Genomic DNA, 21912 nt, shown 5'->3' with positions numbered 1-21912 from the left:
GTAGCAGGTTCAGAATGGCTGTCTTTGCTCACCCAGGTGAGGGCTGCATGAGGTCCCCCCCCATACTGTAGGTAAAAGCCTGTGATATTGCAGGATGAAAATCACTATATACATTGTCAAGTGTTACAACAGTTATTCTGGGGAATGTTTTCCAGACCTTTTGAGGATCCATGATACATTTTAAGGGTTATAAATACCTTTCAAGATAAAATATACTTGCCTTTACAGACTTGTGAGAAGCCTGTAAATTGCAATTCGTGTCTTGAAGACTCATATCGAACAAGGGGCTCCGTGGACGTTCTCTCATACCTCATGTTACAGCGCTCATGGTGTTTTTGATGGTGCAAGTCAAGTCATTCTTCAGTGATTTTACAGCCAGGGTGGACTTTCATAGCCTTCAGAAGAAAAAAACAAGAAATTACGTGAAGCACTTAGTGAAGAGACAACACATTTTCACTGTGATAACAAAAACTGCAGAATCCAACTGAAAGTCAATGAATTCCAAGTTAAAACTATGGATTAATACAGATAATAGTACATACTTATTGGCTACTGTAAGCACAAAACAGTTCTCAAACATCTCACAAGTCTGCTTCACTACATTTTAATCTGAGTGGGAACTTTAAATACACAACTGTGAAATACACGAAATAATTTGAAAAAGTGAATTCTCTACTGAACTAATCCACTTCACATTTTGGAATGGGCTACCTGCAAATAGAGTGAAATATACAGTTTTCAATGGGTTTATCCCGTGGATGTGTTATTTATCTCGAGCCCCTCACTAGAGGCACTTCTGTATTTTCTCCGGTCGATTGTAGCATTCTCCATGCTTGGTCCGCTCCAAGCCGCCCCGCCCGGCCCCCTCTCCTCCGAGAGAGAGACGCGGGGCAGCCGTCAGTCTGATTGATCCACGCGTCACTCTGGGTCTGTGCGCGCTTTTTGCGGAGATGACATTTATCGGCCGGCTGCAGTTCTGCGTTTGTACGGCTGGGAGGGCTGCAGTGGTCTGGTTATTTTTTCATTTTGATATTTCAACGGCTGCTTGAAATTTGGATTCCAAGGTTGATATAAGTTCAGGCTGCCGGCATCGATTTCCGTCTATGGATAATGGACAATTATTCTATTATTAGTAGTAGTCATCGTGGTCGTACTTTCATCTGGTTAATTAACAAGAATAAAGACCCACAATAGACATATCGTATGCATAATGTAGTCATAAACAACTATAATTGGCAATAAGCCTTTTTAATAAGCATTTATCAAATGGAGAGCAATATTTCAATTTCCACAGCTGTTTTTTTTTACCGAAATGGACTCGCATTTTAATTTCTTGCTACACAATCTGTATATAGCGATATCTCTTCCAGCCTGCAGAATTCTTGCCTGATCAATTAAAAATGAGCTAACGACAGAATTACTGCCAACAAAATCTTAAGACAAAGCTTTAAAATAGATTGCAACAGCAATTAACGCTCAATTTAACATGGTGATTAAAAACAACTGACTTGCTGGAGTTGCAGCACAAGGATTTCATTTTATGAGTAGATATGTAATGCAATGATGTCCTGGTATACAGTAGCAATCAACATACCAATTCTGTAGTGTATTGTACAGCTCATTTATTAATTTTTCATTTCTTAGATTGCATAGCTATTTGGGCACTTTTCAGTAGCTGAGATATTTACATATTGCTTGCTACTGCTTTTATTCATTGGTTTCCTATCTGCAAGTTATTAACAAGGACTCCACTCTGTTTGAACCCATAAATCTTTGCATGTCTCTTTGGATGATGCTTGTGCCTTGTACAGAGAAATGAAGGAGATGAAGGGATCTAATGAAGCAGACAGGCAGAAGACGTCATCTGGCAATGAATGTCTCAACTCATGTATTCTTCTTGGTTGTGTATGAGTCTCTAACAGACTGCTGTCAAGAAGTTTTTTCTGCGTAATTTATTTTAAAAGTGCTTCATACTGGAATATATGCTGACACTGCCCTTCATCTCCACACTTGCTGGAGTGACAGACAACTCCAGGTGTGGTCAGAAAGCTGACATCTGTCTGTTTTGTGAACCCATCCCGCTGTTGGTCGCTGGAGGTCAGCCTCACCAGGTCCAGGTCCTGTGCTACACGGATAGGGGAGCTGCAGTGATTTCTGGCAATGTGTGTCACTGTGTCCGGTCCTACAGTATGCCTCCTATGCTTCATGTGCTGTAACATGTAATGACGAATGGAGATTTTATTTTTTTCTACACAGCAACAGGGATGAATAAAGGAGGGTTTGAGGACAGAGACTGTATAAGAGGAGGAACTATTCCACCAGGTGGCAGCTGCAATCTGTATGACAGGAACCAACCTGCGGCAGAATCAAGATGCACAATTTTTCTTTCTCCTCCTTCCTGCAATTTCGTCTCGCTGAATAGTGTGGAGTGAAAAGACAACAGCATTATCAGGTGATCATTTCACTCCTGTCGCACAAGGGCTGTTTGTGTTAAGAAGGTAATCAGATTTTTTGGCTTCAATAACAGATTATATTACCTTAACAGAGTTTGGAGGATTCTTAGTGTGTCTGAATGTATAGAAATAAAACAGATTTTGCTTGGAAGCTTAATCCATATTTACAGGGCTCATTTCAATATGTTTATTCTTATTCATATCTAGTCATTTTGAAGTATTGAGGTGATACAAGTGTAAAAGTCTCAGCCATAAGAAAAACTGCTTTCATTCTGATTGGGAAAATAGTTTGGGGCTGTCTGGGAACTGTAAAGAAAAAATGTAAAAATAGTATTAATTGGTTATAATGTAAAAATTCTAAAGCTACAATCCATCCCATGGGACACCTTTTAAGAAGAGGGCTGCTAACCCCAGTTTCCCGGCTTAACTCCACTCCGGACTTCTATAACATGGCCTCCCTACATTTCCCCCTTTAATAAATCGCTGAAGTGATTTCTCATTTCTCCACCTGATTAGATTTGTAATAGGGCTGCTGGTGCGGAATGGCTTTCACGTATCACAGATGGGACAGCGCTTCCGTGTTACATAAGGTGGGTCCTCTCTTATATTTGAAGCTCTTTGGAATCCTTTGAAATGAAAAGCACAATGTGGAATTACTGTATAATGGAGATTATGATAGAAATCCAGGAGGAAGGTTAGATCCTTATCTTGCACGCTTCTGCTAGGCTATGTTTGTAAGTCTTGTACGCCTCCCACCACTTCAGCTACACCCCTGCAGCTACTCGCTCAATCCTCACAATACTGAGAGGTGGTCAGGACACCCTTCCATCAGTACCCTCAGCCGGATGAGCTAGGCCAAATACAGTCTGCATACCTCATCCCTCTCTTGAATTTATCAGGATTTAACTGAATTACTGAAATGAACAGAAGAAAATCTTTTAAGGAAGAGCCACAGTTCTACACTGCTGTTCCAGGTCTTTAGGAGTTAATCCATAACAGATATTACTACTGATTGGAAATGTGAGCATTTTGGGGCATTTGGAGGGCAAACAGCTTGAGGATTACCTGTTCTAAATCCATTCATTTTTAACTGCTTCATTCAATTCAGGGTTGCAGGGGAGCCAGAGCCTACCAGTATGTTTTTGGACTGTGGGAGGAAACCAGTGAACCCAGCAAAAGCCCACACAAACACCAGGCAAACTTTCACACTACAAACATAGCAACCCACATCTATAATTGAACCCAGGGCCCCAGCATTGGTTAGCAGCAATGCTAACCACTGCACTGCCCCGTTCTGAAATATTCTACCAAAATAAAATACCCGAAAAAGCCATTCAGTTACATGCTGATTAATAAACGTCTTCAAAATATAATCCAATATTTTAGTTTAATGTGTTTTTCTAGCATAGACTTGCATTGTAATTAAACCTGCATGGGATAAAGGGCAAATGATTCAGTCACATGCTGATTAATAAGTGTCTTCAAAATATACTCCAATAGTATAGTATAATGTGTTTTTTCTAAGTTACCTGTATATAGACTTGCATTGTAATTAAGCCTGCATGGGATAAATTGTGCTCATTAGCATATCATTCATCTTGATGTCAGCTTGCCGGATCAATTAAAGACGGCACCCCAGTCAGCTATGTGAAAAGTGAACTGCCTGTTGGCTGTTACGCCAAACAAAAACAAAGATAAGGCTGTAAAGGAGGTGATTCAGTGATTCAGTAATTAACTCAATTTTTCATGGTGATTCAAAGCAATTAATTCGTACTTCAGAAGTTTAAAAATAGAATCGAAAGGACCAGTTGTCAATCCCGAGCTGCGTTTAACTTTGTGCAGTCTGTTATTGCAACCAGGCCACAAGCCAAGCACTAGTTTCACTGAAAGGAAATTGCTTTGAGTGCGCGGCTTTGGTCTAGTTTTTCTACCTGTCACAGCAAACTCAAAACAGCTGCGGATGATGTTGTAAACGGCTTTGAACATGCAAGATCAAAGTGACCCAAGGAAGAAAACGATGAGTTAAATGAGAGTTGCCACTTTGGCTGAGTCCAGCGTTATCACCTGGCCTGATTACGGCATCTGTAAACTTGATCAACCCTGTCCTTGAGCACTTGTAGATGAATAAGGCTGTCCACTAATGCCAAGTCCTCCCAGAGGTGTCACATTTATTTAAGGCAGCTCTTGTCTTCTTACAGACAAGACCAAACACAAAGTGCTTTGTCGCTCTCCTGCGAGTGCCCAGCTCATACTGCCCGCCTAGATGTCCGACTCACTACTCCGGCAGACCAGTCTCCTGCCACTCAGGATGTGAATGTTTGGATTGCGTTTGTGCAATTGGTTTTTGCATTGTCCATACTTGTACACTTTCCACTCCCCCTGCCAACACACTGACAGATAGGCACTGATGTCAATCACAGCACCAGGGCAGATGCTGTGGAGTGTCCCTGGACTTGAATCAATATGTCAGGCACCAGCAAATCCCCAACCTGCAGAGTCCAGCCATTGCCCCTAACACCCCCACCCCATTGTAATGTAGCATTGGTGGACAGCAATAGGCAGTGACAGTTTTACCCCAGATATGGATAAAGAAGCCTGGAGTCAAACTAGCTAGCAAAATTCTGTTGATTATTCATCGGGATTCTTACCATCCTCTGCATAAAATCTCCAGATTAATCAGCTACAGTATAATTACCAAATGAGCAATGTGGAAAAACTGACTACCTCTCAGATTTTAACTCTTTGATTGCAAATTTCAGCTTGAGGGGCCCAAAAGAAGTATTTAAAAAAAAATAAAACTGTGTTTTAGCCGTGGACATGGAAATTAATGTGAATAAACCACATGGGTGTTTCTCAGTTTGAATTAATATGTGTTAAAGAAATTCAACAAAACTAAAAAAAAAACAACAGAAAAGCTTCACTTCCTGAACACTGAAAATACACGGGGCATTTGCGTCATTAAATTTCTTCATTTTGTATGAGCTAAAAAAATAATAATCTCTCACAGACTGATTTAGATTCAAATTAAGTGCATTTCATACTGCGCCAGGTCTTGCTTAAATTAGCTTCCATGGCAATAGCCCACCCTGGGCTCTGTCTCTCAGCAGCAGGCAGGAGAAACACAAAGCTGCAGCCAGTCACTCAGGGGCTGGGGAACAGCTTGGACAGCACACGGTCTCCTCTCCTACACACCCGCAGCACACTGAAGGCAAGGTGCTCCTGCAAGCTTCCTGCAAGCCTTATCTCTTGTTTTTAATTCTAAGGCTAACATTCAGCCCCAAATTGCTTTTGGATACATTTTTATAAAACACTCAAGAGGTTTAAAACTCAGCTGCGGGGATGTTATGGTCAATTAAAATGGAATATGAACTCAATAAGCCTGAAACATTGCAAATCCAGGGCTTATTCGAAGTTCCCCATGATTATACAATGTGCTCCAATCTGGAAGTCTGGAATAATTATAAATAATTGCATTAATGTAGTGTTTTCCACCCTAAAGTGTATAGTTAAAGACCTTTGTAAGGACCTTTGTATCTGAAACAAGGTTATTTACTAATTTATGACTTTTTTGCTACGCTCCACTTACTTGAGCTCTTCTCAGCAGCTTAGGGCTTATTCCACCTATGAAAAGCTAGTTCTTCAAAACTAAATATTTAGGTTTACTGAAAATACAGGACATCACTTCTCATGTCTGTGACCTAGTAGAGCAGCTGTTGTTTGTGCAGTGCAGATATCTGCAGTGTTTGTGATGCAGAGTGAAGGTGTTCTTCCCTTAGGTGTCTTTATAAATACATGCTCCATTGTTTGCCATAACATTTAAAGGAGCACGAATGTACAGCATAGTCACTGTATACATACTGTACAGGTGTGAATGAAAACTCTGGCTGGATGCCTGCCAATGAGATTGCCAAGTGCCACTCCAGAGGGACTTGGGTGGTGCTCTTGTCATGTTTTGAACAGATCACAGATCATTCCCACTGGAAGCCATTCTGCAAGCTCGTAGTGCATATTAAAGAGCTGAGGAATCCTCCAGGAGTCCTCCTTGATTGACCAAAGTGCCCAGGCGTGGGTATTAGCAGCTTTCCCAAAGTGGAAAATAAAAGATTTCCTCCAAAGCTCTCTAGATTCCCCCCAAAAATATTTGTGTTTAAATTTCCTGGAAGATCAACCTAACACACTCATTTTGAGCTGCAATCTGGTGATTCAGGGACTGTGTACAGGATAACTGAAAAAAACTGGAAAGCTCCCATTTTCATAGAGTCTATAAACTGTGAGAAACAGTCTTTCGCTCGCATTGTATGTGGTGTGCAGTGATTTGAAACTGTGAAAATACCTTAAAAATAAGAAAATGAAATTAGGACGCATAAACTGAGAACTTCATGAATAGAAAATTGAGCATCTAACACACTGCAGGATGAGTTTTGAGCTTGTGTGATTTCATGCCCCTGCTTGTTTTTTTTTAGGCTAATATTGCAATTTGATTTGTTTTGAATCTGGAGTGCTGTTCTCCAGTGCTTTTCGTGACAGCCAAAATAGTTTGATATATTCTGATTTGGTTACTGCCTGCACATGTGCGTGATAGATTCTGAAAGGAGCCCACGGGCTGTGGAGATACCATAGGCGTGGGAGTCGCAAATCTAGGGCAAGGTGAAGGGAATTTGTCATCGGGGAATTCTTGCAAACGGAGAGGAGGAGAAGGCTGGGGGCTGATTTGCAGCTCCTGCAGCACCTCTGGTGTCCTCCTGCAGCTCACCCTGGTTTATCGGGTTGGTAAATGTTTAATGAAACCGTTCCATGCCTATTACTCAAATCGATTGGATACGTGTGTTCTATTTACGTTTTCAGAAAGAAGCCTCGAAAGGTTTGTGTGTTTTGCTTTCTGTGTGTGTGTGAGGTGGGAGGGAGATCCACAGAGTAAGCAAAAGACCCACCTAGGGAACAGTGAGGAGCAGCCCATCTCAGAGAATGAACCCCCCCCCCCCCCACCTGGTAGGACCCCTTTACCTGTTTCTGCCCCATCTATCCAGTAGTCAGTGTGCCAGTGACACCACAGGACAAACAGGCAATGTTTTATTCAGGTGGGGGTGCCAGGACAAGGACTCGGGCTTTTAATCATCGATTTTCATGGAGGAGCCCTCACCGTTGGAAACGTGACTTGGCCTTGATTAGCATTCAGCAGCCGGCTCCCCTGCCCCCACCCCACTGCTTGTGAGCCTGCGCCCGAGGAATGCTGATGATCCTGCCTGGGGAAAAAGAGCAAAAAAACCAGGAGTGCTTCTATTACGCGCAATAACCCGAGTAATCCCCAGGAGCATCACTAGAGTGAGACGGGGGAGTGAGGAGCATTTTGTTGCTCTGGGCCACAGGCATTGTACAGTGTTAAACCCCAGCCACCCAGGCAGGGCTCAGTCCCAAGCACTTCACTGCACAACCCATTTTTTTCTTGGCATTTTTCATACTACACCCAACTGACGTGGGGGCTCAACTTGTTTGCTTCTAAACCAGCTCGCAATTCCCATACCGCCCGGAGAGAAAGAGGGAATGCGGCATGCTCCTCTGTCCCATCAGTGGTGCGGGCTCCATGGTGTCCCGTGGGAGGGATAGTGTGCTGGTTAGAGAAGCAGCGAATCCTTCACTCATGTTGCTGCAGGTCTGCAGGGAAGCAGCATGAATCACTGGTTGCTGGAATCCCAAGGAAGTCCTGACCAGCTAATCCCTACCCTACTCACGTGACACTCGCTGCCAGCTGCGTGTCACTACTGGGAGGATACCAATCACAGTGTGCTCAGGACTGCCAGCCTGTTCTGAGAGAGAGTGTCTTTACTGGGTGAGCCACTCAGCCAGGTGCCCTGGCATATTCCCATTTGAGCCCATGATCTTTAGTGTTCTGGGCTCCCTGAATGAAGGCCCCTTTGCTTATAATTCATTACAGGGAGGCTGGATCTCAAGGGAGAAAACAAAAGATATGTGTCACGCCCTGTACACCTAGAGGGCACTCTACTTCTGTCCTGTTCCTAGTTCTCTGTGATTATTCATGTCTTTCCGGTGTGTCTTGTTGTTTAGGCTATTTACTTCCTTTGTCTGCTCTGCTCCTGGCTCAGCATTGAGGGTACAGATCAACCAGGTCACTCCTGTCTGTGGCCTGAGGGCATTGGTTTCTTTACCAACATCGCCTGACCCCCTGAGCCTGGGCTAACCCCCGTGTTGCCCCTTTTACTGCTACGCATAGGGTCTCTACTGCTCTCCTTGTCATTCCATGGCTTGCCTTTCCGACATCCTTGACAATATGGGAGTTTTCAGGACAGAAAAGGGTTGAGCACTCCTAAAGAGAAGAAACACTGTATAGTGAATAAGCCCCAGACAAATGTAGTCCTTTTACAATATTTCTTTTGTGAATGTGAGATGAAGTCCTTAGGCTCAGAATTAATATACATGATGTTATTATTTTCCTGTCTTACAATCAGCACTCTAATGAAGCAAGCTTGAAAACATTGTTAAGGTGACATACACTCTGGAACACAACCTCCACCAATTAAAAATACAGACTAAGCATGCCTGCACAAGTCAGATACAGTACACAACAGGAACTCAAATGTACAAGGAGTGGACGACACGGAACACAGCCTGCAGGGCTGCAACACTGTGGATGCTTCGTCTCTCTACACACTTCATTTCTTTACAGCTGTAAATGGGCCTGCTGTCTCTGCAGCCCTGTGAGTTAAAGCAGGATATTCCCAAGGCTACGGCATTATTATTAAAGAAGAAAAGACACTGATTTATATTTCAAAGATATGATTTCTGCAGAAATGGAGATGTACTTTAGCATATGTGTGCTTTGTTCTAACCAGTGTTAACTCCAGGGGATTGTATCTTGAAGAGAGGCTCATTCAAAATCAGATAAAGTTGTATGTACATAATTTATAAAAAATGATTAAAAGAAAGGAATTCTTGAGTGTCTCAGCGAGTAGAGGTATACAGTCTATATATTGATACATCAACCGGTTCAGGTCTGGACATTATCCTAGGCTCACTGTGATGGCCCAACCATGTCACTTTGTTTGCGTAGGCTGTCAACCAGGGTATTCTCAGCCCATTGCTCAACAGAGCCCCAACACCCTTTGAACTTTGATATGTGAGCCACCAGTGTTGTCAGTGAGAGCTGCATCACTTCATCTCCTTTAAGAAGTGGGATTCCACCCATCATCAGAAAAGGCTTTTATCCTAATAAGTGTCTCCAGACGTCTAGGGTGGAAATCTGGATTGAGTTTGTGGAGCTGCTCATCCCATGAATTGAATACTGGTCCATCGCAAGGCCAGTAGAACAGCCAATCAAATCCAACCTGCAGGAGAGGGGAGAAACCAGAGATCTTAGAAGAAACCCCTGCCAGACTGTAGGAGAAAGCACACACAATTCTGTACGTTTTACTACATGTGATAACTAGCTGAAGGCAGACATGAGCGCACCTCTGCCAAGAATGTGTACATGTGTCCGCAGTCCATCTTCAACATATCAGCACGCAGCTGTGTAAACAAAGCTGTGTTGATGGAAAAAAGAAAAAAAAACAGTAATAGATAAAATAGAGTCCCGATTGAAATGAGCAGCTGGAAAGACTGTAAAAACAGCCTTAATTAAATGCTGTGGGACCTTATAGTTAATGAAAATCTTTTCTGTGTAATTAAGGTCTTCTTAAACTTTGCCTACAGAACAAGCCAATTTCACCAACCAACTTTATTCCTGCTATTTTGACCTGTTTAATACCTCATGTTCTCTAGTACTTTAAGTTTACAGCCCGTGGCTGATTGAGTTAATGGGATAAAAAATAAGGATTGAAGCCAGGATCACTGGAGCTGCATTGAGCAGGTGTTGTGCAAAGCCGATCAGGATCCTGTTAATGCAGCTGAGCCCTGGAGTATTTAGGACTGCGAGTTTCAGGATGACTCCCAGGTACTGTGCGGACATTGTGGCCAATAAATCAATTGCCTACCGCGTGCACATTAATTTTCCATCAGTAATATCTCAGCAATCAACAACAATTAAAACCGTGAAGCAGCTCAACCTATCTCAGCCTGCCAGCACACTGAGTAATAATGAGGGTGCAACCTTTGAACCGCATAATCATTTACTGCCTGCTGTCAGCCACTGCACTAACGCAGCAAAATGCTCAAGCACCTCCTAACAGGATTCTGCAGAATTTACTTCAGCGGGGATTAAGCTGAAGAAAAAAATCCTGCATTTGGGGACTAGGGGGGTTACAGATGTATCAAATCTGTTTTGGGCATTAGCACAGTTTAAGGTGATTTAATAGATTATCCAAAAGAAAATAAATATGTAAAGGGATTATAAAAATGCACACTCAACAACTATGTGCTGAAGGGGAAGAAAATTCCTCTGTCAATACCTGGAGGCCCTGAAATAGCAAGATAGAGGAGGCTGAGTCTTGTCAGCACAGGGTGACGTGGGTTTTTATATCCAGAACAGATACACTACTCGTGATGTCTTAATGACACCATGTGAGTTAGAGAGAGGTAGATTCAGGGTGAGAAATCATAAAGAGAAGTGGATTCAAAAATATTTTGCAGAGCGACAGTCCTCAACTGTATTGAGCAACTTAACAAACACAAAGGAGCGAAAATGGAATCACTTTTAGCATAAACAAAAAAACCTTCACAATGCCCAGTTCTTCTGCAGGCATGTAATCAATATGCACTCAACTGTTTTACAGTCTGTTTTGTTAGTATCATATCTTAAAATACTCTTTAAGTTGCGAGGTGGAAACAAATCCATAGTAAAGGCCTAAACAAAAATAATGAGTAGTTAATTAAGCATGTATCATATATGTACATGCTTAATTAAAAGTACATGTACCAAAAACTGTACTGTAATTTAAATATAGAATTACCTATAGAAACACCAGGTTGTAACTATAAAAATATCTGAAATAACCCTAAAGTAAGACAATGCCTCTTTACATAATTCAATACATTGTAAATATATTCTGAATATAAGTCACAGGCAATTTTTTCTTACTTAGTAACACCCAATATAGCATTTTTTCCTTATAGTTCAGGTGGGTAGCTGCGTCAGCATGTGTAGGCTGCAAAGGAACAAGTAATAGGTTTATATCATGCTGAAAAGAGAAGAGAGAAAACACAACATGTGGACACCTGAAGAAGGCTTCACAGCCAAAACGTTATGTTTTCTTTCTTCTCTTTTCAGCATGGAATAAACCTACAGTATTACTTGTCCATTTCTTCCTTACGCTGTACTGGAGTTTCATTTAATATTCCAGATCAGTGGCTTCTAATCCTGTTCCTACAGGAACACTGTCTTCTGGCTTTTGCTTCAAGTTCTCAATCACAGGCTAATGTGAAATCAATTCAGGTTTCTGTCTGGAGCGTATTTGTAAATTAAGCTCTTAAAGAGTCAAATGGAATTTGTAATTGGTATCGTCCCTGTACCAATTTCCGAGTTTCATAACTGCCCACATGCAGGTGTGTTGCCCGAAATCTAACAAATGGGATCTCTGTAGAAGGAACCCTCGGTGTCAATTCCACCTGTGTCTGTTCATCGTGAATTGGTCAACTTGTAAAAGCTGTTCAGTCAAAAATAATGGCAAACAAGCTGACTATTGAAGAATCAGTTGTTCTACAGAAAAAAATCAATAGCTTCTTTACTCATCCAACAAGCTTGCGAGGACAAGTATTATCACTCTTTGAATTGTACAGTAGCTGTGACTGCTTATAGGTTTGTTGCAAATACACGTTTGTTTGGAGGTAATAATTGAAAAACTGCTTAAAGAGATCAGCTTATGTTTTCCTAAGCACTTTGTTTTCGCTTTCCCCTTCTCAGGTTCTTCATCCCAAATTCTGCCTTGATTGGCGTGGCTTTTGTCTGTTACTGCTGTGAGCTACTGCCCTGTGTAAACACATTAGCTTTGTATGGAGTTATTACTTTTCTGTTTCTACTATGTACTTGCATTTCTGACTTTACCTGTCCATTGACAAATAATACAGATTAATTTACATCTGAATTTGGGTGCAATGCTTCCATGGCTTAGTGTTAAAAGGCAGCTTCTGTTTTAACAACTAATGACTCTTCTCATTATCTGCGCATTGACTCCTTTCAGGTTCAGTGACCTGCCAGCTCGGAGTGATGAACTCAATTTCAAATGGCGTTTTAAAAAAGGGGGTTGAAACAACACCCCTCTTTGTAGAAGGCCCACTGATCCTACAAAACCTGGCCACATTAAAATGAGTAATGCCAATTTCCAGCAGCATGTCCTTGCTGTTAGGAATCCCTGCTGGATAGATACGAGGATCCTGTGCAGACGCAGGAGTGAGTAGTTGACCAGACAGGCGAACAATCCAATACGACAGGCGAGTACGGTGTCCAAAGGAAAAGGGTGTATCAGAAACCAGGAAGGGCGATAGAAGCAAACAATCCGAAGCAAGAGACAAGGTCGTGGTCAAAAGGGGTAAGGTACAGTAAGTCATAATCCCGGGAGAACACAGGAGGCAAACAGTCCGAGATGAGAGGCGAGGTCCAAAGTCAAAAAGGCAGAAGGGGAGTCCAGAATCCAGAATAAACGAGGTACGGGGGAAAAACGCCAGGTAGAGCTCTCAAGGAGTAGACTCAATAACGAGCAACAGGAAGCAGGTTAGGATGGTGTAAATATCACTTGTTAATAATAACCCGCTGCTGGTGCTGATTAGATCGCTTAAGAGTTGGTCTCTGCTGGCTGGCGGTTGTGACACTTGCCTGTGGCATATTCAGCAGCCTTGATCCCGAGTGTCCATGTCAGACTCTACATGACACACAGGGAGAGCAGTGGGTCTGTGTTTCAGGTCATCTCCTCTGCATTCCCTTTTAGCCTCTCACTTAAGTATGTCAGGGCTTTATATTTCTGGGGTACAGAGGTCTGAATTTACTAGATTAAGCCTATAGATGAGGTTCTTCATGCAGCAGCTCTGATTGCATTTTCACAGGGTACTGCAAATCACAGCTGCACACTGTGTGGCAAGTGGCACAGGCAGTTGGCACTCCTGCTTGCAAGGCTGCCACCAGTGCCCTGGCCTTATCTGCAGAGAACACAAATACACTGCTGGTCGCAGGCTGGCTACTTCTTGTATATCAGAACAGTCCCAGCCCCAAGCACAGACATTGAGTTCATGTGGTTTCAAGTGTACAAAGCAGGTACAGCTACAGTATGCACTCAGGGAATGTGCTACAAAGCAAAAGAAACACAACCCCAAATATTTCAGCGACTACTGTATGTTTTTAGATGTGTGAACTGAGTCAGTCATTTCATTTCATTGTGAGATGCAGGGGTGGAAGACTTCATCATGCCAGGATTGAACATATTATTCTTTTCTTCACAAATACAAAAGCTACAACATAAAATAAACATAAAGCTATTTTTTAAGGAATAAGGCAGGGTTTATCAAAATTGTCCTGCAAGAAGGTCTTTTTGTAAAATACCCTCTCAATCGGGACTCCCAAATAAAAAAAGTAAAATGCAAATATGAAATCATTGTAAATAACGTGCATTCTTGTTATGACATTAAAAGCATAATTACAGATCATCAAACCCCCTATGTGAGTCTGAGAGATTACACCAAGGGGATGACTTGCACAGGGATAGAACCTGAAAGCTGGAAACCTCTGTCTCTGTTTGTGAAACAGCCTTTGAATGTACAGTACTGATCAAATTCTGTATGCATGATTTATTTTTATTGTTACATAGTCATTTTTGTACTTTTTCAGGATTGGAGTCCCAGATTTACTTCAAGTGCTCCTTTATCTCTACTGAGAATCTGGCCTTGGTTTCTCTCGTGCCCGATCTTCCAACAATGCAAGAGCTGGCCCAATCGCAAATCCCATCAGTACTGAACCGAGAACAAATGGCTTCTCTACTATCAAGAAGCTTGAGCAGGCTTCCAGAAGAGCCTGGCACTGCCCTTCAGTTTGCTCCCTCCAGTGGTATGGTGGTTCTTACTGCTACCTCACAGACCCTAGGTTCTGAGTCTGTTTCTGGGATTGCTTTTTGTCAAAAGCTTGGTTTTTACTCCCATTTCTCAAGAAGATGAGATTACATTTTATTGGCTATTGCTGAATGACTTCCTAGAATTTGGCTCCTGATCCCCCTTAACTAACTGGCTGTGCATAGTATATGTTGAAAAAAGTGTCTGTGGCAAGTGTTCTTAAACCTGGAGATGAAGACCCATATACCTGCTGTTTTTTGTTCCAGCTGGGCTCTCAGTTACACAATTGTGTATCTGAATGTGTAATTGACTTATTAGTAAGATTAATTTGAACCGTTTGTCTTCAACTCTTAAATATGTTGGAGGTTGTCATTTAGCTATTGTATTTCATTGATAGGATGTTTGGAATTTTGAGTTGAAAAATAGCAAATATTAGAATCACGCAACTTGTTTGTTGAATTATGGCTTCAGTTGATAAATAAGCCCTGTGTGTGGTGAATAAAAACCAGCAGATGTGTTCTCCTCCAGGACCAGGATTGGGAACCCTTGTCCTTCAGGACTTGTACAATGATTAACAAGTTCCTTCTTGAATGTCTTTACATAATGTTCTAGAATATTCCAATACCTAGAAGGCAAATAAACATTTTCCAATAACAGAACAATAGTGGTATTCCAGGTTGACACTGCAAAACAAACTGCTGGTCCCCATGGAAATGGGCACTTTAGCATAGCCAAGCATTGCTTCTCAAGGTGGAACGAATCAGCGGTCTGTGTGTCATAAGAGGAACCTGTGTGCAGGGTGAGAGAGAAAAACAAAACACAGAAACGGCAGACAGCATGGTGTGGCTGCAAGCAAGGGACACAAGCAGAGTGTGGAGATGGTCAGCACAGGAAACAGGTGTGCAAGAGAAAAGTTGAAAAGACTCTTCAGGGTCATGATTCGAGAACATACGGTAGCAGGATTCACAGTCAGGCAGTAGATAGGCAAGCGGACATACAGAAAAACAGCCCAGAGAAGTAATTCAAAAAGTAGTGGGTTCAAAGCCTGGGGAATAACCGTACAAAACACCAAGAGGGAAGCCAGGAGATTAAGCCAAGCTGAAGCAGGACAGATGATCCAAAGGCAGGGGAACACCTGCTTGCAGAGCAGCCTTATCTGCAGAGAACACAAATGCACTGCTGGGTCACAGGCTGCCCAATTCATATAAATCACTCGAGTCTTGGGTGGCTCTGAGTAAACACTCTACAACAGAACCCAGTGCACTGACAAAGCCGCCCTTAAATAGCTTGATTCACCTGAGATGGCCAGATAGTGCACAGGTGAATCAACCTTTCTGTCTGTTTGTATATCCATGCCAACTGGCACAGATGACAGGAGTGGAGGGGTGTGGCCAGTTGCCGTGGCAATGCTAGCTTGACCTGGAGTGCTCCAGCATCATGACATATAAAGCCCATGCTACATGAGGAAAACATGCAGTCCACAGCCCACAAACACACCCTGGACTCCAGAACTGTGGCAGCTGCACCAACCACTATACCAGCCAGTTCTGTACAGACAGTGATGTTTTACACCAAAGAATATTCCTTACATGCGCCTGAGACTTTTCGAGCCATATAAAACTCTTGCTTATAATGACCTGGTGTTAGCAAAGCGCAAAGGTGCAGAAAGGAGCAGAGCAGGTAAGATTGTGCTTGCCTCTGGAAAAAGGGACTCCCTGCTGTAATCAGCTGCCTGCTTTTACTGCGGTCTGTGTGATCAAACAAGACAAGAATTTGGAAGACATTCAGCATAAGCAATGCAAGCAGGATGCGAGAGATCAACATTTACATCCTTGACTACAAAAATTCAATCTTAACACGTGTTGGAATAGCTCATTAGCAATCTGAGGGAATGTTGTCCATTTTCCAGATCAAGGCTTTTCTAATCTTCTTTGAAGCAAAAGCCACAGAGAAGCATTTCTTGTGATTTAATCAACTATAAAACCACAACACATTCTTCTAAAAGACACAAAAGCTGCCAGTATAAATGAACTGAACCCAACAATAAAGTCGCTGGAGCAAGTGCGCAAAGGAGACAATGTAAACAGCCAGTGAGACCTATAGTCCAGACACATCTGGTCCGCATCCTGGCTGTCATGTACAGTAGGTGTCCTCTACATGCTGTGCCTCAGCATCCCTTGTGGCGGTAAGTATTATAGGGCTCTCAGAGAGAGCTACTGTACATCACTCCTCCAACAAATATCATGACTGCTGTGGGTGCAATAGATATCACAGCAGAAAAAGCAGTGCAAGTGTGCACAGTCCTTACTCATCCTGTGCTAGTACCACGGTCCTAGCATTAAATCAATTTACAATGACCAAATCCACATTGACAAAATTGAAAACTGAGAAGATTACATCAGCCGTTTGCTTTCGTATAGCCTCCTTATCTTAATCATAACATCTGTGGCGAGCAGAAGGAAGCTGGAAACAGATTTCTGGGTCAGGAGCTGCAAACAATGATTTTTACGATTACGGCATTCAGATTCAATTAACTAGAAGGGAAACGAAATTAATTAGGGACAATATACACATTGATGTTCCTTCCCATTTATGAGATGTCAGATTGTTCCAATTAAGCAAGTGAGAAATGACCATTATAATTAACAACAGGCTTGCGTAAACTGGAAACCAAAAACAAAATACACATCCGAGGACTCTAGGAGAATGAGTTTCTTTCATCTCCTCAATATGCAGGATTATGAGTTTTCAGTTTTACACATAGGTCTTGTCAGCTAGGCATCACTGTAATCTCCTCTAAAACCTAAAGACGTGAAGAATCGCTTCACTTGGCTCTCCTCCGGCTCAGTTTTCTTTCAGCATGATTGTGATGAAGTCGGAGTGAAGCAGGGTTTTCTTTGGCTTCCTGTAAGCTTTACAGCTTGGGGCTGGACGTGATGAATGGCCCTCAGTACAGGAGTTGGTGTAACATCATTTATCTTCTCTCCAGATGTACAGGAAAAACCTACAGTCGGGTGCAGTGTGCTTGAAGAGACAACTGCCGCTAATAAACATGCACGTCTGTGGTGTCTATGGCCTGTGTGCTAATACACAAAAGCATAAGGAAAAATAAGCAGATGTACTGTACTGTATTATTTGTCCAAAATGTGTAATGTTTTTATTTGTATGGAAATTCAAGGTGGAGAATCCCTGCTTGAATGGGGAAAGATCAGATCTATGATTTATTTTGGTGTCACGCCCGACATCCCTCCCTAGAGGGCGCTCCACTGCTCCCATTATTGTTTGTGTGATTAAGCTCTCCAGGTGTACCCTTTTAGCATTATTATTTAAAGACCAGCTCCTCCAGTCCTTGGGGCTCATCATTAGGGTAAGATGTCGCGAGGCCCGCCTAGCACCAGGAAACCCTACATCCGTCTCCTGAGGGCATAGGCCTCATCCCCGACACCTCCCGTTTCCTGAGCCCGGGGTCTGGAGGATCTCGCCCGTCACCCTTGGACCTCCATGTTTTGTTTGTCCGTGTGCTCCCCCCTCCCGGGGATTTTAACTTTGTCGCGTCCCAGGATGGATTCCTTGTTGATGGACTCTCGGACTGTGCTTTGACCTGGCCTTGGACCCGTTTGGATTTGGATGCCGTTTTGTCTTCCCCGTTCACTGTCTCACGGATTGTCACTATTATTTTGTGCACTATTAAACCCCTGTGTGTTCCCTTTTACCACGCCTCCTGTTTTCTCCAGCTCTTACCGCATCGCATGGGGTCTTCTACAAGATCTGACACGGATTTCAGTCCGTGTGCGTGACACTTGGGAAGAAAGTGACACTGATACATTTCTTTTACAAAAAGGAAGTAGAGAAATTCTCCATGTGCATGCAATACTTAAAAAAGGGAGAATAAGACCAAGCTAAAATCAAAACTTCAAGACAGCTGCCCGCTGAATAATTTGAAACCAGCATTTAATTGGGACTTTGTAAGGGGTAGAAAGTATGTTGCTCTGACAGAGTCGCCAACAGGTCAAAGAATGTAAAATCTGCCAAGTCTGTTTCTCTTTTATAGGCAAATATTTTTACTTTAACCCGCCCTTGCACAAGTATTTTCCCTGACTTTAAATCCAGACAGGAAGAAAGAGGTATAGAATAACAGGCTTTTCTAACCCTGAGATAGAGGAGCACATAGCTTCACCCAAATTCATCTGCTCACTGATGCATACTGTAGTTTCTTACTGACGCGCACACAGATAAATGAGGAATAATTTGGTTGGCATTAGCCCTTTCCCTACACAACCATATTAAATGGTTGTAATTGGAAATGAGACCTGATGAGATCTATCCCCTTGAGCAGCAGGTTACATCAATATTCTGATTGCATCCAAGTTTATGAGCTTGGAGATGGATGGGGGATGGGGGAGTGGAGTGGTCATTCCAGGTACTAGAATAATAATGACCAATATTCTGACAGCATTTCAGATCACAGAGCTTTCAGGGCATGTTAGGCAGGTTTTACATAGCTTCCTTAGTGTGAAATTAGCTGATCAGAGAAACCACAACGGTCAAGACTCTCACTTGTGCAGGATTTTCCGTTACATCAAAAAGGTCAGCCCACACATCTACCTGTAGTACAACAGGAACATGTGTGAGAAGAATCCAGCATCCACAAACTATAAAAAGCAATGCAGTTACTTCTTTTTATCAGCAAGAGGCAGGCACGTAGATTTGCAGGAAAAAACAATTGCAGTGTTTTGGATGAGGCAAGGAGGAATAAAAAAAGGCAACGATGGACTTGATTGATTTCATGGACCCAAGTCTGAGAACATGGCTTGACACAGAGGGTGGTAGGAGTCTGGAACAAACACGATATCCATATATTTCAACCAAAGTAGGCCTCTCATGACACCTCTGATCTTGACCAGCTTGATCTGGCTTCTAAGAACTATGGTGAATCTTAAAATAACGCATGCACACTTAGATCAACGTTGACGCCTGCCTTTTGTAAAACATCTGTGCCTATTTATTTCTCTTCTTTAATTGCCACCACTGTCCACAGGCATTGCATGGAGAAACTAATTAAAAAAACAAGGCAGAGGAGCACTGCCCATCTAGAGGAATGTGCCTGCATGGCCATTATAGAATAATGAAGCATCCCTACTGACAGGGAAAAGCAGCTTGCCCAGGGCTAAAGCTCTCAGTTGTAGGGGGCAGTAACAGATTGATGGGGTCTTCCCTCATGCTGGTGGGGGGGTTCTGGCTCCTGTACTGTGGCAGCTGAAAATGACAATGTCACACATCCTGTAGTCAAACAATCACCTTCCCTAGCCTAGCTTCTGTGACTGTGAGTCATGATCTTCTTGCTAAGTAGGTGTACAAAACTTGTCACACTCTATTATCCAATAACTGGCATATAAACACCATCATTCTTCAGTCGAACAGTCGTGCACTGAAAGTCCTGACCTCCTGCTATCCATTCACATTATACAGCAAGGGTCACAGACTGCAGGAGGCACCTTGTCCTCCACTTCATTACCATTTGCTTACTTTAGAAAATGCTTATGTAGGAGTTGTACTGGAGAACTGCCAGGGAACTCTTCCCCCTGTTGTCTTAAGTTACCGCAACCATTTTACCTGACATTCAGAGAGATTATTTAAACCAAAAAATCTTCCAGGCAGCTTTGTGAAGACTTTACTCCAGGTAAAATAAGGTGATGCCATCAAATTATCTTTAAAAAATCTTAACTCATCCAGCAATTGCTTAGGTATAAAAAAATAATATGATGGGAAAAAGACATTTTGACAGGTCTATCTATATTTGTACCTAGGAATAAAGTAGCAGACGTGAATATAACTATCTGAAATAAGCATGAAAAAATCACTGTCTTCTGTAATTATAATAAAGGTGTTTGTTACTTCCTTCAATTAGTTTCTTTTGGCCCTTGAGACCATTTTCATGATCATTAGGATATGTAAAATTCCGCTAAAAGAACGTCTTTACAATTTATAAGGGCATTCTGAAACTTGCTCCTGCATTCCTTTTTATCAAATGCAGAAGCTCTGCAGCTATCGAGGATAGCTTGGCTACAGCTCATTTACTGCACAGCTTTTTAGGACCTGAAATAAAAAACTGGGACTACTGACCTCTGCATAACCCGCTTCACTATCAACCCTTCAACTTAAAGACCTTAAACAACACAGAATCCCCTTCTGTTCATCAGGGAGGTAAACTCCTGATTTACACTGATGTGGGGTTGTGCAACACACTGTTCTGGAACTTTTTGTTCCTCTGGAGAAGCTGGTGAAAGTAAATTTTATAAGAATAAATATGGCAGTCCAGCTGTAGAAGATTGCAGGAAACATCTGCACTGTCCTCCAGCCCACAAGAAGCACCATGATGCAATGTAGACATTTTAACACTGGTTCAGGGCTGCACTTATTTAAACACAATTCCAAACCAACAGAAATAAAGGTTAGCTTACCCAGAGCACTAAGTGGACTCGTCTTCAATCCCTAATGAAATGCACAACCGGGAAACAACGCTGCTTATCAGCACTTACCATTTTCCACATCAGCATCCAGTGTTTTACAGAATGTTTGCTTGCTGCTCACTCAGCTCCTTCACACCCTTTTGCAATCCATTGCTTTAGACCTGCTGGCTGCATCCTGGCTTTAAATCATCACCTGACCAATCATTTTTCTCTGACTGGTCAGGTGACAAAGGACAGCAGGCTGTTCCTTCTGGGAAATGTGGTGGAGGCGAGTCTCTTTATCCTGTCTCCTTTGGCCGTTCTTTCACATTGTATACAGTATATCCTGGAACTGGCTGACTCATCTTCATTGATGATGTAACTAATGATGACAACAGCAGAGTGAATTGTGAAGTTTACAGAAGCATTTTGTGTGCTTCAGTAGGAGAAAATACTTCCATCCTTATTTCTGTTGAAAATGGCATTTGTCAGTGTGTGACTCAGAAACTCAATTTGTACATTGTCTTAAACAAGAAGAAATGTAGCCGCACAGCAAAAGCTGACAGAAATATTATTTTGTATTCAGTAGATGCTACTTTGAACTTCTGAAACCCATTGGCTGTCTATGCTGTCTTGACAGATTTAAATATATTCTGATTTTAAAGATGGTGTGAGGGCAGTAGGAGACCAACTACTTTGTTAAAGGAGTTTAAAAGTGAAAACGCATTTGAAAAGATATGCAAATAAATACTGACCAGACTGAGTCCACTACATAGGACCAGTGCGTAGCTGATTCAGGTCTCACTAAGAGATCAGTGCACAATGGTTGCCTGTCTGGGAAAAACTGGATGATATCAGAAAAGATATGGTCAATTTTTAATTAGTTTTAAATAAATGTGAAACCTAACCTTTATTCTTTTACATTTCTAAATAGATAACATGGACAGGCAATAAAATAGTCAACAAATTAATATTGGAACCGATATTGTGGCCCACATACTACAGATCACAGTTATAACAAGATGGGT

The 21912-nt window shown here is 42.2% G+C and overlaps 2 long non-coding RNA genes across 2 annotated transcripts; one reads left to right on the top strand and one right to left on the bottom strand.

Annotated features, from left to right (window-relative positions):
- Positions 1 to 74: 74 nt before the first annotated feature.
- Positions 75 to 21102, bottom strand: LOC148658696 (uncharacterized). Its single transcript, XR_015940132.1, has 4 exons — positions 20975 to 21102; positions 7458 to 9793; positions 2356 to 2414; positions 75 to 395 (listed from the first exon to the last, which is right to left on the bottom strand). It is a non-coding gene; the product is annotated as an uncharacterized LOC148658696 (long non-coding RNA).
- LOC148658697 (uncharacterized) lies at positions 12784 to 15097 on the top strand. Its single transcript, XR_015940131.1, has 2 exons — positions 12784 to 12928; positions 14218 to 15097. It is a non-coding gene; the product is annotated as an uncharacterized LOC148658697 (long non-coding RNA).
- Positions 21103 to 21912: the final 810 nt, after the last annotated feature.

The sequence above is a fragment of the Lepisosteus platostomus genome, chromosome 7 (genome assembly GCF_059453375.1).
Source record: "Lepisosteus platostomus isolate fLepPlt1 chromosome 7, fLepPlt1.hap1, whole genome shotgun sequence".
Classification (NCBI taxonomy): Eukaryota; Metazoa; Chordata; class Actinopteri; order Semionotiformes; family Lepisosteidae; genus Lepisosteus; species Lepisosteus platostomus.
This window is presented reverse-complemented; position numbering and strand designations above follow the sequence as displayed.